The 15,712-nt window shown below is 39.3% G+C and overlaps 1 protein-coding gene across 1 annotated transcript in view; it reads right to left on the bottom strand.

The window, feature by feature from the left end:
* Positions 1 to 13,083, bottom strand: part of LOC135570158 (NLR family CARD domain-containing protein 3-like) — a 28,483-nt gene extending 15,400 nt beyond the window's left edge. The window contains exon 1 of the mRNA XM_065016235.1: positions 12,438 to 13,083. The gene's annotated coding sequence lies outside the window, so the exon portion shown is untranslated. The remainder of the gene's footprint in view (positions 1 to 12,437) is intronic.
* Positions 13,084 to 15,712: the final 2,629 nt, after the last annotated feature.

Here is a 15,712-nt window from a genome sequence, read left to right as displayed (position 1 = left end):
CACAGTGACAACTAAACAGAGATCCAACATGTTGGTTGTGGTTAACACAGTGACAACTAAACAGAGATCCAACATGTTGGTTGTGGTTAACACAGTGACAACTAAACAGAGATCCAACATGTTGGTTGTGGTTAACACAGTGACAACTAACCAGAGATCCAACATGTTGGTTGTGGTTAACACAGTGACAACTAAACAGAGATCCAACATGTTGGTTGTGGTTAACACAGTGACAACTAAACAGAGATCCAACATGTTGGTTGTGGTTAACACAGTGACAACTAAACAGAGATCCAACATGTTGGTTGTGGTTAACACAGTGACAACTAAACAGAGATCCAACATGTTGGTTGTGGTTAACACAGTGACAACTAAACAGAGATCCAACATGTTGGTTGTGGTTAACACAGTGACAACTAAACAGAGATCCAACATGTTGGTTGTGGTTAACACAGTGTCAACTAAACAGAGATCCAACATGTTGGTTGTGGTTAACACAGTGACAACTAAACAGAGATCCAACATGTTGGTTGTGGTTATTAACACAGTGACAACTAAACAGAGATCCAACATGTTGTTTGTGGTTAACACAGTGACAACTAAACAGAGATCCAACATGTTGGTTGTGGTTAACACAGTGACAACTAAACAGAGATCCAACATGTTGGTTGTGGTTAACACAGTGACAACTAAACAGAGATCCAACATGTTGGTTGTGATTAACACAGTGACAACTAAACAGAGATCCAACATGTTGGTTGTGGTTAACACAGTGACAACTAAACAGAGATCCAACATGTTGGTTGTGGTTAACACAGTGACAACTAAACAGAGATCCAACATGTTGGTTGTGGTTAACACAGTGACAACTAAACAGAGATCCAGCATGTTGGTTGTGGTTAACACAGTGACAACTAAACAGAGATCCAACATGTTGGTTGTGGTTAACACAGTAACAACTAACCAGAGATCCAACATGTTGGTTGTGGTTAACACAGTGACAACTAAACAGAGATCCAACATGTTGGTTGTGATTAACACAGTGACAACTAAACAGAGATCCAACATGTTGGTTGTGGTTAACACAGTGACAACTAAACAGAGATCCAACATGTTGGTTGTGGTTAACACAGTGACAACTAAACAGAGATCCAACATGTTGGTTGTGGTTAACACAGTGACAACTAAACAGAGATCCAGCATGTTGGTTGTGGTTAACACAGTGACAACTAAACAGAGATCCAACATGTTGGTTGTGGTTAACACAGTAACAACTAACCAGAGATCCAACATGTTGGTTGTGGTTAACACAGTGACAACTAAACAGAGATCCAACATGTTGGTTGTGGTTAACACAGTGACAACTAAACAGAGATCCAACATGTTGGTTGTGGTTAACACAGTAACAACTAACCAGAGATCCAACATGTTGGTTGTGGTTAACACAGTGACAACTAAACAGAGATCCAACATGTTGGTTGTGGTTAACACAGTAACAACTAACCAGAGATCCAACATGTTGGTTGTGGTTAACACAGTGACAACTAAACAGAGATCCAACATGTTGGTTGTGGTTAACACAGTGACAACTAAACAGAGATCCAACATGTTGGTTGTGGTTAACACAGTGACAACTAAACAGAGATCCAACATGTTGGTTGTGGTTAACACAGTGACAACTAAACAGAGATCCAACATGTTGGTTGTGGTTAACACAGTGACAACTAACCAGAGATCCAACATGTTGGTTGTGGTTAACACAGTGACAACTAAACAGAGATCCAACATGTTGGTTGTGGTTAACACAGTGACAACTAAACAGAGATCCAACATGTTGGTTGTGGTTAACACAGTGACAACTAAACAGAGATCCAACATGTTGGTTGTGGTTAACACAGTGACAACTAAACAGAGATCCAACATGTTGGTTGTGGTTAACACAGTGACAACTAAACAGAGATCCAACATGTTGGTTGTGGTTATTAACACAGTGACAACTAAACAGAGATCCAACATGTTGGTTGTGGTTAACACAGTGACAACTAAACAGAGATCCAACATGTTGGTTGTGGTTAACACAGTGACAACTAAACAGAGATCCAACATGTTGGTTGTGGTTAACACAGTAACAACTAAACAGAGATCCAACATGTTGGTTGTAAACAGAGATTAACACAGTAACAACTAAACAGAGATCCAACATGTTGGTTGTGGTTAACACAGTGACAACTAAACAGAGATCCAACATGTTGGTTGTGGTTAACACAGTAACAACTAAACAGAGATCCAACATGTTGGTTGTGGTTAACACAGTGACAACTAAACAGAGATCCAACATGTTGGTTGTGGTTAACACAGTGACAACTAAACAGAGATCCAACATGTTGGTTGTGGTTAACACAGTGACAACTAACCAGAGATCCAACATGTTGGTTGTGGTTAACACAGTGACAACTAAACAGAGATCCAACATGTTGGTTGTGGTTAACACAGTGACAACTAAACAGAGATCCAACATGTTGGTTGTGGTTAACACAGTAACAACTAAACAGAGATCCAACATGTTGGTTGTGGTTAACACAGTGTCAACTAAACAGAGATCCAGCATGTTGGTTGTGGTTAACACAGTGACAACTAAACAGAGATCCAACATGTTGGTTGTGGTTAACACAGTGACAACTAAACAGAGATCCAACATGTTGGTTGTGGTTAACACAGTGACAACTAAACAGAGATCCAACATGTTGGTTGTGGTTAACACAGTGACAACTAATTATTTTATTAATTATCTCTTAGAAATAAAACAGTTTACTAACAAACACATCCAAACTATAAGGTTGTTTAATGTAGTTACATTTTCTAGCCCAATGACCACTGAAAACCCGCCCACAAGGCCTGAAAACTAACTAATAGCCTCTGATAGGCCTACATCTTATTTTGGGGCGGCAGGTAGCTTACTGGTTAGAGTGTTGGGGCAGCAGGTAGCCTAATGGTTAGAGAGTTGGGGCGGCAGGTAGCCTAGTGGTTAGAGCGTTGGGGCGGCAGGTAGCCTAGTGGTTAGAGCGTTGGGGCGGCAGGTAGCCTAGTGGTTAGAGCGTTGGGGCGGCAGGTAGCCTAGTGGTTAGAGCGTTGGGGCGGCAGGTAGCCTAGTGGTTAGAGCGTTGTGGCGGCAGGTAGCCTAGTGGTTAGAGCGTTGTGGCGGCAGGTAGCCTAGTGGTTAGAGCGTTTGGGCGGCAGGTAGCCTAGTGGTTAGAGTGTTGGGGCGGCAGGTAGCCTAGTGGTTAGAGTGTTGGGGCGGCAGGTAGCCTAGTGGTTAGAGTGTTGGGGCGGCAGGTAGCCTAGTGGTTAGAGTGTTGGGGCGGCAGGTAGCCTAGTGGTTAGAGTGTTGGGGCGGCAGGTAGCCTAGTGGTTAGAGTGTAGAGGAGGCAGGTAGCCTAGTGGTTAGAGTGTTGGGGAGGCAGGTAGCCTAGTGGTTAGTGTGTTGGGGAGGCAGGTAGCCTAGTGGTTAGAGTGTTGGGGAGGCAGGTAGCCTAGTGGTTAGAGTGTTGGGGAGACAGGTAGCCTAAATCAAATCAAATCAAATCCAATTTATTTATATAGCCCTTCGTACATCAGCTGATATCTCAAAGTGCTGTACAGAAACCCAGCCTAAAACCCCAAACAGCAAGCAATGCAGGTGTAGAAGCACGGTGGCAAGGAAGAACTGAGCATGAGAAAAAACAAGACCCAAGAACTGAGCATGAGAAAAACAAGACCCAAGAACTGAGCATGAGAAAAAACAAGACCCAAGAACTGAGCATGAGAAAAAACAAGACACAAGAACTGAGCATGAGAAAAACAAGACCCAAGAACTGAGCATGAGAAAAAAACAAGACCCAAGAACTGAGCATGAGAAAAACAAGACCCAAGAACTGAGCACGAGAAAAAACAAGACCCAAGAACGGAGCATGAGAAAAAACAAGACTCAAGAACTGAGCATGAGAAAAAACAAGACCCAAGAACTGAGCATGAGAAAAAACAAGACCCAAGAACTGAGCATGAGAAAAAACAAGACACAAGAACTGAGCATGAGAAAAAACAAGAACCAAGAACTGAGCAGGAGAAAAAACAAGACCCAAGAACTGAGCATGAGAAAAAACAAGACACAAGAACTGAGCATGAGAAAAAACAAGACCCAAGAACTGAGCATGAGAAAAAACAAGACCCAAGAACTGAGCATGAGAAAAAACAAGACCCAAGAACTGAGCATGAGAAAAAAACAAGACACAAGAACTGAGCATGAGAAAAAACAAGACACAAGAACTGAGCATGAGAAAAAACAAGACCCAGGAACTGAGCAGGAGAAAAAACAAGACACAAGAACTGAGCATGAGAAAAAACAAGACCCAGGAACTGAGCAGGAGAAAAAACAAGACCCAAGAACTGAGCATGAGAAAAACCCTCCGCATGATATGGTTTTCCATCAGTAAAGTCGCATTAGAACACAGTTTAAACCACCTCCTAGTGAATTTATCTAACACGCTGTAGAGCACCTAAAGTAGTTTTCCTGCTTTGTCACCTTATTTGTTGATGCGCATCAGTTCTAGAGCGTTAGTATTTTTTATGGAAAAAGGGTTGTAAAATAGGTGTCTCCATAGTTACAATCTAAATAGTCTACCTTATAACATGCAGGGCTACTGATTAGTTTCCACTTTGAAAACGGCTTGTTACGGAGTCTAGTTGATAGGTAATCGACTAGCTGGGCTGGTCCCCGGACTCTGTGTGTAGAGACTTGTACAATGCTTGAACAAGGCTATTGAACCTGACATTTGTGTCTGTATGTATTCTCGGTATGTTCCAGTAGATGGCAGTAAACACCTGCTGTAACTAGACATTCCAACAACAGTGACCACGTTTACATGCACACCAATATCCCGTTATTATTGAGGATACTCTGAAGTATTGTGTTTTTAAATTGATGCATGTACACATCTTATCCCATTTACTGTTGTTTCTGCTGTCTGCTCAGGCTGTTTTCACAAATGATGTTTTCATCTGATTGTCAAAAAAATCTAATTCAAAAGTAGGCTACCTGTGCAGTTTGTTACTCTGTACTGGACCGTATAGCCTACTGGCTGCAATTTAGATACATTTCTGCTTAGAATTTTCAACATTTGGTAGGTCATGTGTTCTTCAACTATAGTTTGATACATGCAGCTTCTCTTCTGTCATAACTTGTTGCCCCAGAAGACTAAATAAAGTAGTTCTCTCCAGAATAATGTGTTACATTGATAGACTAAATAAAGTAGTTCTCTCCAGAATAATGTGTTACATTGATAGACTAAATAAAGTAGTTCTCTCCAGAATAATGTTTTACATTGATAGACTAAATAAAGTAGTTCTCTCCAGAATAATGATAGACTAAATAAAGTAGTTCTCTCCAGAATAATGTGTTACATTGACAGACTAAATAAAGTAGTTCTCTCCAGAATAATGACAGACTAAATAAAGTAGTTCTCTCCAGAATAATGATAGACTAAATAAAGTAGTGCTCTCCAGAATAATGTTTTACATTGATAGAATGAATGCATTAGTAATCTACTAGTTAACACTGGTAAAGTTGACCATTTAGTTTAGGGACCGGGAGAAAACGCAATAACTCCAGAACAGTGGAAAGATTAGTCCTGTGTAATATGTCCATATGTCATCAGTCTGAAGGGTTTAGTTTAGGGACCGGGAGAAAACGCAATAACTCCAGAACAGTGGAAAGATTAGTCCTGTGTAATATGTCCATATGTCATCAGTCTGAAGGGTTTAGTTTAGGGACCGGGGAGAAAACACAATAACTCCAGAACAGTGGAAAGATTAGTCCTGTGTAATATGTCCATATGTCATCAGTCTGAAGGGTTTATTTAATCCTATTTATCCACCCCTGTTCCCCAGACTAAATTAACATGTGTTGTTTCATTTAAATGCAAGAAATGCATCATTCTGCAGTTCATATTATATTAGAGTATAGGTCTACAGTCAGCGTCCAGATTTCAGTTCATATTAGATTAGATTATAGGCCAACAGTCAGTGTCCAGATTTCAGTTCATATTATATTAGATTATAGGCCAACAGTCAGTGTCCAGATTTCAGTTCATATTATATTAGATTATAGGCCAACAGTCAGTGTCCAGATTTCAGTTCATATTATATTAGATTATAGGTCTACAGTCAGTGTCCAGATTTCAGTTCATATTAGATTAGATTATAGGCCAACAGTCAGTGTCCAGATTTCAGTTCATATTATATTAGATTATAGGCCAACAGTCAGTGTCCAGATTTCAGTTCATATTATATTAGATTATAGGTCTACAGTCAGTGTCCAGATTTCAGTTCATATTATATTAGATTATAGGCCAACAGTCAGTGTCCAGATTTCAGTTCATATTATATTAGATTATAAACCAACAGTCAGTGACCAGATTTCAGTTCATATTATATTAGATTATAGGCCAACAGTCAGTGTCCAGATTTCAGTTCATATTATATTAGGTTATAAGCCTACAGTCAGTGTTCAGATTTCAGTTACTATTCAATTTAACCCATATGAATTGGATAAGAGCGTCTGCTAAATGACTTAAATGTAAATGTAAATGTTCCTGTCTAACCATGTATCATTACATCCTATCTAACCATGTATCATTACTGTTGTTCCTATCTAACCATGTATCATTACTGTTGTTCCTATCTAACCATGTATCATTACTGTTGTTCCTGTCTAACCATGTATCATTACTGTTGTTCCTGTCTAACCATGTATCATTACTGTTGTTCCTATCTAACCATGTATCATTACTGTTGTTCCTGTCTAACCATGTATCATTACTGTTGTTCCTGTCTAACCATGTATCATTACTGTTGTTCCTGTCTAACCATGTATCATTACATCCTGTCTAACCATGTATCATTACTGTTGTTCCTATCTAACCATGTATCATTACTGTTGTTCCTATCTAACCATGTATCATTACTGTTGTTCCTATCTAACCATGTATCATTACATCCTGTCTAACCATGTATCATTACTGTTGTTCCTGTCTAACCATGTATCATTACTGTTGTTCCTGTCTAACCATGTATCATTACATCCTATCTAACCATGTATCATTACTGTTGTTCCTATCTAACCATGTATCATTACTGTTGTTCCTGTCTAACCATGTATCATTACTGTTGTTCCTGTCTAACCATGTATCATTACTGTTGTTCCTATCTAACCATGTATCATTACTGTTGTTCCTGTCTAACCATGTATCATTACTGTTGTTCCTGTCTAACCATGTATCATTACTGTTGTTCCTATCTAACCATGTATCATTACATCCTATCTAACCATGTATCATTACTGTTGTTCCTGTCTAACCATGTATCATTACATCCTATCTAACCATGTATCATTACATCCTATCTAACCATGTATCATTACTGTTGTTCCTGTCTAACCATGTATCATTACTGTTGTTCCTGTCTAACCATGTATCATTACTGTTGTTCCTGTCTAACCATGTATCATTACTGTTGTTCCTGTCTAACCATGTATCATTACATCCTGTCTAACCATGTATCATTACATCCTGTCTAACCATGTATCATTACTGTTGTTCCTGTCTAACCATGTATCATTACATCCTATCTAACCATGTATCATTACTGTTGTTCCTGTCTAACCATGTATCATTACTGTTGTTCCTCTCTAACCATGTATCATTACTGTTGTTCCTGTCTAACCATGTATCATTACATCCTGTCTAACCATGTATCATTACATCCTGTCTAACCATGTATCATTACTGTTGTTCCTATCTAACCATGTATCATTACTGTTGTTCCTGTCTAACCATGTATCATTACTGTTGTTCCTGTCTAACCATGTATCATTACTGTTGTTCCTATCTAACCATGTATCATTACATCCTATCTAACCATGTATCATTACTGTTGTTCCTGTCTAACCATGTATCATTACTGTTGTTCCTGTCTAACCATGTATCATTACTGTTGGTCCTATCTAACCATGTATCATTACTGTTGTTCCTGTCTAACCATGTATCATTACTGTTGTTCCTGTCTAACCATGTATCATTACTGTTGGTCCTATCTAACCATGTATCATTACTGTTGTTCCTGTCTAACCATGTATCATTACTGTTGTTCCTATCTAACCATGTATCATTACTGTTGTTCCTGTCTAACCATGTATCATTACTGTTGTTCCTATCTAACCATGTATCATTACTGTTGTTCCTATCTAACCATGTATCATTACTGTTGTTCCTGTCTAACCATGTATCATTACTGTTGTTCCTGTCTAACCATGTATCATTACTGTTGTTCCTGTCTAACCATGTATCATTACTGTTGTTCCTGTCTAACCATGTATCATTACTGTTGTTCCTGTCTAACCATGTATCATTACTGTTGTTCCTGTCTAACCATGTATCATTACTGTTGTTCCTGTCTAACCATGTATCATTACTGTTGTTCCTGTCTAACCATGTATCATTACATCCTATCTAACCATGTATCATTACATCCTATCTAACCATGTATCATTACATCCTATCTAACCATGTATCATTACTGTTGTTCCTGTCTAACCATGTATCATTACATCCTATCTAACCATGTATCATTACTGTTGTTCCTATCTAACCATGTATCATTACATCCTATCTAACCATGTATCATTACATCCTATCTAACCATGTATCATTACTGTTGTTCCTATCTAACCATGTATCATTACATCCTATCTAACCATGTATCATTACATCCTATCTAACCATGTATCATTACTGTTGTTCCTGTCTAACCATGTATCATTACATCCTATCTAACCATGTATCATTACTGTTGTTCCTATCTAACCATGTATCATTACTGTTGTTCCTGTCTAACCATGTATCATTACTGTTGGTCCTATCTAACCATGTATCATTACTGTTGTTCCTATCTAACCATGTATCATTACTGTTGTTCCTGTCTAACCATGTATCATTACATCCTATCTAACCATGTATCATTACTGTTGTTCCTGTCTAACCATGTATCATTACATCCTATCTAACCATGTATCATTACTGTTGTTCCTGTCTAACCATGTATCATTACTGTTGTTCCTATCTAACCATGTATCATTACATCCTGTCTAACCATGTATCATTACTGTTGTTCCTGTCTAACCATGTATCATTACTGTTGTTCCTATCTAACCATGTATCATTACATCCTATCTAACCATGTATCATTACATCCTATCTAACCATGTATCATTACTGTTGTTCCTGTCTAACCATGTATCATTACTGTTGTTCCTGTCTAACCATGTATCATTACATCCTATCTAACCATGTATCATTACTGTTGTTCCTATCTAACCATGTATCATTACTGTTGTTCCTATCTAACCATGTATCATTACTGTTGTTCCTGTCTAACCATGTATCATTACTGTTGTTCCTGTCTAACCATGTATCATTACTGTTGTTCCTGTCTAACCATGTATCATTACATCCTATCTAACCATGTATCATTACATCCTGTCTAACCATGTATCATTACTGTTGTTCCTATCTAACCATGTATCATTACTGTTGGTCCTATGTAACAGTTATATTGTGTCCTACCTAACCAGTGAACATGTGGCTGTGACCATCCTGTCAATGCCTGTCCTGGTGACTCATTTGACATTTTAGTCATTGAGCAGACGCTCTTATCCAGAGCAATGCAAGTTGGTCCTGGTGACTCCTGGGCCCTTATTCATAAAGGCAGTGTCTCAGAGCTGATCTAGGATCAGGTCCCCCTTCTCCATGCAATCTGATTCATTATGATCTAGGACCAGGTCCCCCTCTCCAGGTAATCTGATTCATTATGATCTAGGACCAGGTCCCCCTCTCCAGGTAATCTGATTCATTATGATCTAGGATCAGGTCCTCCTCTCCATGTAATCTGATTCATTATGATCTAGGATCAGGTCCCACTCTCCATGTAATCTGATTCATTATGATCTAGGATCAGGTCCCCCTCTCCATGTAATCTGATTCATTATGATCTAGGATCAGGTCCACCCCTCTCCATGTAATCTGATTCATTATGATCTAGGATCAGGTCGCCCCCTCCATGTAATCTGATTCATTATGATCTAGGATCAGGTTCCTTCTCTCCATGTAATCTGATTCATTATGATCTAGGATCAGGTTCCTCCTCTCCATGTAATCTGATTCATTATGATTCATTATGATCTAGGATCAGGTCCCTCCTCTCCATTAGGGCCTAGTGGTTAGAGCGTTGGACTAGTAACCGGAAGGTTGCAAGTTCAAACCCCCGAGCTGACAAGGTACAAATAAATCTGTCATTCTGCCCCTGAACAGGCAGGTAACCCACTGTTCCCAGGCCGTCATTGAAAATAAGAATTTGTTCTTAACTGTCTTGCCTGGTTAAATAAAGGTAAAATAAAAATGTAATCTGATTCATTATGATCTAGGATCAGGTCCTCCTCTCCATGTAATTTGATTCACTAGGATCAGGTCCCTTCTCTCCATGTATTCTGATTCATTATGATCTAAAAGGCTAAACTGATCCTCCTTTAAAAGAGCCTTTGGGGATTTTGAGACCAGGGATGGGGATGTGTTTATTATGTTCATTACATTTCAGCAGACCATTGTCTGAGGGTTTAAAATGAGGATGACCTGGTCTCAAAAATCCCCAAAGGCTCTTTTAAAGGAGGATCAGTTTAGCCTTTTAGATTTAAACTGGAGATGTCTGTTTAAGCTGTTTTTTTGCATGTTTTTTTTTACATGGGCTGTGTCTCAATCCAACTCATCCTCAGATATCTCCCATAATGTAAACTGAGACTTGTACGAACCCGATGGTGTTCTCCGTTCTGCTCTAGGAATTACAACAAACTAACAGGGTGTAAAGTGATATTAGGGACACACAGAACATCTTAAATTAAATTATATGAATGAACAAATGAGTGAATGAAAACTTTATTATTGTGTCAAATCGCCACCTGGCAACCCTTCCCTTATGGGGTTAATTGACACATAAACAAACATTACAATAATTCACTGTGGAAATTAAATGATAATTCCTCTTCAGTGTTCTCTGCATTGCACATCACATAAATAGTAAAACAAATTGAAGGGAAAAATCAAAACATAATAGTAAATAAGGTGATGTAAACAATAATTATATTGTTAGAGCAGTAAATTAATATATACACGTACATACAGTTGAAGTCGGAAGTGTACATACACCTGAGCCAAATACATTTAAACTCAGTTTTTCACAATTCCTGAAATTGAATCCTTGTAAAAAAGTGCTTGTTTTAGGTCAGTTAGGATCACCACTTTATTTTAAAGAATGTGAAATGTCAGAATAATAGTAGAGAGAATGATTTATTTCAGCTTTCACTAAATAAGAACTGATATTTCCTGGGGACAGAAGAGGGACCGTATGGATGGAATGACTCAGCAGCACTCAGACACTAGTTTACTGTATTCCACATGTCCCCTCTACTTTATTCTGGATTATTAACCTGAAATACTCACTTTACTGTGAAACTGCGTTGCAGTATAGAGATTAAACTAAAACTCTGTCATCTCAAAATGGCCGTGTCCAGATACTTTCTTATTAATGTCAGTTTCAACTGCAGTCAAGGTGTCACCCCTTAACAAAACAACAGTAACCAGAGGGTGGCGCTAACAGTCAGTTTCATATAACAACAGTAACCAGAGGGTGGCGCTAACAGTCAGTTTCATATAACAACAGTAACCAGAGGGTGGCGCTAACAGTCAGTTTCATATAACAACAGTAACCAGAGGGTGGTGCTAACAGTCAGTTTCATATAACAACAGTAACCAGAGGGTGGCGCTAACAGTCAGTTTCACGCGACAGCATTAAATCATGACATTGTGCCGCATCTTGCTTACATTTTTTTTAATAGTCCTTCTTCGAGACGTCTCTCTTACATTATTTTAGCCACAACTTATAATTTACTGGAAACCAGGTTTTTTCTCTTCAAAATATGAATTACTGTAGGCCTTTAATAAGGTCTACCAAACCCAAAAGGTTTTAATTTGAGAATGTTCATTTGTTTGCCTCAAATATTAAACTGTCTTAAAATATGTGATGATTAGTTGAATCAGGTGTGTAAGTGCTGGTAAGAACAAAAGGATGGAGAAACCCTGAGATAAACATAAAACCATATCATTGAAAAGCTCCTCCACCATCTTTACCAGACGTGTTACTGATAACATGTAGGACTACTGATTAGTTTACACTATGAAAACTGCTGTCTGTCAGCAACTCAGCTCAAATAGCAGTTCTACTAACTAGTAATATCTCATTACAGGTATTCATTCACTTACTCTGTCCAATAGAATAGATTATTGTTCAGAAATACTTACCTATTTGTCAGTCATCTCCATGTAGTGTTTTCTGCTCTGTTGTCTCACCATGGATCCTGTACAAAACAACAACTTGACTTTCTGTTTCAGCTCAGCCGCCTCCCGAGTGGTGCAGAGTCCCGCCTCCTGCGTCACTGCGGGACCTGGTTAGAATCCAGGCTGCATGATTGGGAGTCCCATAGGGTGGAGCACAATTGGCCCAGCGTCGTCAAGGTTTGGCCGGGGTAGGTCGTCAATGTTAATAACAATGTGTTCTGACTTGCCGAGTTAAATATAAGTGAAATAAAAATCAATGACTATGCACTCTACGCTGCACACCGCATCAACGGGGATGTAGTGGAGGGTAAACCCATGTAAACGAGCTTACGCACCATTTTATTTGTAAAATAGCTCAACTCCAATTTGTATTCTGTTAATTATCGTTTGCTCACTTATCATGCGTTCCCAACGTTACACCTAAATTCCATCGTGGAAACCGGGCGCATGATAAAGAATCATATCTCAGGGTTACTCTGTCTATTGAATGTCTGACTACGACCTAACTTTATAATAGTTATATGTAGCCAAGATTTACCAGAGTCTGTCCGTCTGTCCTTCAAATCAACACATTTATCCTGCTTCTAATGTTGCCGAGAAATGTGCGCTACAGTTTCAACAGCTGTTTTATAAAGGGTAGACCACACTCTTACTTTCACTTTCATATGAGGAACACGTCACTTCTGACGTCACTGGTGTATGGTAAAATAATGACGACAGAACCCTGTGAGACTAGTAATAATATGTCATTCCAGGTATTTATTATTTATTTATTACTATTTATTATCTTACTCTGTCCTTTATTGTTCAGAAATAATTTATTTGTACTTCTCTCCATATAGTGTTTTCTGCTCTGTCATCTCACCATGGATCCTGCACTCAGCCGTCTCCCCACCCTGATAATATAGTGTTTTATTAGTATCTTCCACTAGATGGCAGTAAACATCTGCTGTAACTAGACTTAACAACAGCATTCCTTATTCATATAGGCAGTGTCTCAGATGAGGAGTGCTAATCTAGGATCAGGTCTCCCTGTCCATGTAATCTGATTCATTATGATCTAGGATCAGGTCCCCCTCTCCATGTAATCTGATTCATTATGATCTAGGATCGGCAGGTAGCCTAGTGGTTAGAGTGTTGGGCCAGTAACTAAAAAGTGTCCGATCGAATCCCTGAACAAGGCAGCTGACAAGGTAAAGATCCGTTGTTCTGAACAAGTTCCTAGTTAACCCACTGTTCCTAGACCAGTTAACCCACTGTTCCTAGACCAGTTAACCCACTGTTCCTAGACCTGTTCCTAGTTAACCCACTGTTCCTAGACCAGTGTTCCTTAACCCAGTTCCTACCAGTTAACCCACTGTTCCTAGACCAGTTAACCCACTGTTCCCACTGTTTCCTGAACAAGGCAGACCAGTTACCCACTGTTCCTGTTCCTAGACCAGTTAACCCACTGTTCCTAGACCAGTTAACCCACTGTTCCTAGACCAGTTAACCCACTGTTCCTAGACCAGTTAACCCACTGTTCCTAGACCAGTTAACCCACTGTTCCTAGACCAGTTAACCCACTGTTCCTAGACCAGTTAACCCACTGTTCCTAGGCCATGTCAATGTAAATAAGACTTTGTTCTTAAAACTTCTTACGTCTAGTCGACAACATCCGGTGAAATCGGAGGGTGCGCAATTCAAATAAATAATCATAAAAATGATGTATATTAAACATTTAGGTAGATAGGTGTGATATGGGTTAAAAGCTTAAATTCTTGTTCATCTACCTGCATTGTCCGATGTACAATAGGCTTTACAGGGAAAGTATGCCATGCGATTGTTTGAGGACGGCGCCGCACATCAACATATTTTTCAACCAGCACAGGTTTCATAAAGTCACAAATAGCGATTAATTATTCACTTCCTTTTTGAAAATCTTCCTCTGATTTGCAATCCTAAGAGTCCCAGGTACAACATGTAGTGTCGTTTTCTTAGATAAAATCCTTCTTTATATCCCAAAAAGTCAGTTTAGTTGGCGCCATTGATTTGAGTAATCCACTCGTTCAACATGCAGAGAAAGGATTCCAAAAAGCTACTGCTAAACTTTGTTAAAACAAGTCAAACTACATTTCTATTTAATCCTCAGGTACCCTGAAATGTAATTAAACTCTAATATTTAATACGGAAAGAAGTATGTTCAATAGGAAAGCGATTTTAGCGTGTCCTCTTCATCATGCTCGCACAGATTGATTTACAACTCTGTGTTCCTGTATCAAAACTCAATTCTTCCTCGTTTTGGAAGAAATAAGTCTGAAACCTTGAAGAAAGACTGTTGACATCTAGTGGAAGTCATAGGAATTCCAATCTCGGAACTCGATTTAAATGTGTTACTATACTTTCTATTGTAATGTCTGGACCAGAGACCTTACAGGTTGAAGATCTGAGAGACCTGCCCCTGTAATGCCTGGACCAGAGACCTTACAGGTTGAAGATCAGAGAGAGAGAGACCTGCCCCTGTAATGCCTGGACCAGAGACCTTACAGGTTGAAGATCAGATAGAGAGAGACCTGCCCCTGTAATGCCTGGACCAGAGACCTTACAGGTTGAAGATCAGATAGAGAGAGACCTGCCACTGTAATGCCTGGACCAGAGACCTTACAGGTTGAAGATCAGAGAGAGAGAGATCTGCCCTTGTAATATCTGGACCAGAGACCTTACAGGTTGAAGATCTGAGAGACCTGCCCCTGTAATGCCTGGACCAGAGACCTTACAGGTTGAAGATCTGAGAGACCTGCCCCTGTAATGCCTGGACCAGAGACCTTACAGGTTGAAGATCTGAGAGACCTGCCCCTGTAATGCCTGGACCAGAGACCTTACAGGTTGAAGATCTGAGAGACCTGCCCCTGTAATGCCTGGACCAGAGACCTTACAGGTTGAAGATCTGAGAGACCTGCCCCTGTAATGTCTGGACCAGAGACCTTACAGGTTGAAGATAAAATATGTTGAAGATAATGTTCTGCATATGTTGACACATGTTCTAGTTCGTAACAGGAAAAATGTTAGATTCATAATGAACAAAATAAAAGCCTCAAAGGGGGCTGCTACTTGGAATGACAAAGGAGAGTTTATCTTTCAGGGAGATGTTGTCAGGGCTTCTCATATGATGGACTGGTTTAAAAGTATCACTGCATCCCAACAGATTGTTGATGATAGAAGACCTCCTGGGTGGAGTCAGTTTCTTAAAGCCCTGGAAG

The sequence above is a fragment of the Oncorhynchus nerka genome, unplaced genomic scaffold (genome assembly GCF_034236695.1).
Source record: "Oncorhynchus nerka isolate Pitt River unplaced genomic scaffold, Oner_Uvic_2.0 unplaced_scaffold_1071, whole genome shotgun sequence".
NCBI classification, from domain to species: Eukaryota; Metazoa; Chordata; class Actinopteri; order Salmoniformes; family Salmonidae; genus Oncorhynchus; species Oncorhynchus nerka.
This window is presented reverse-complemented; position numbering and strand designations above follow the sequence as displayed.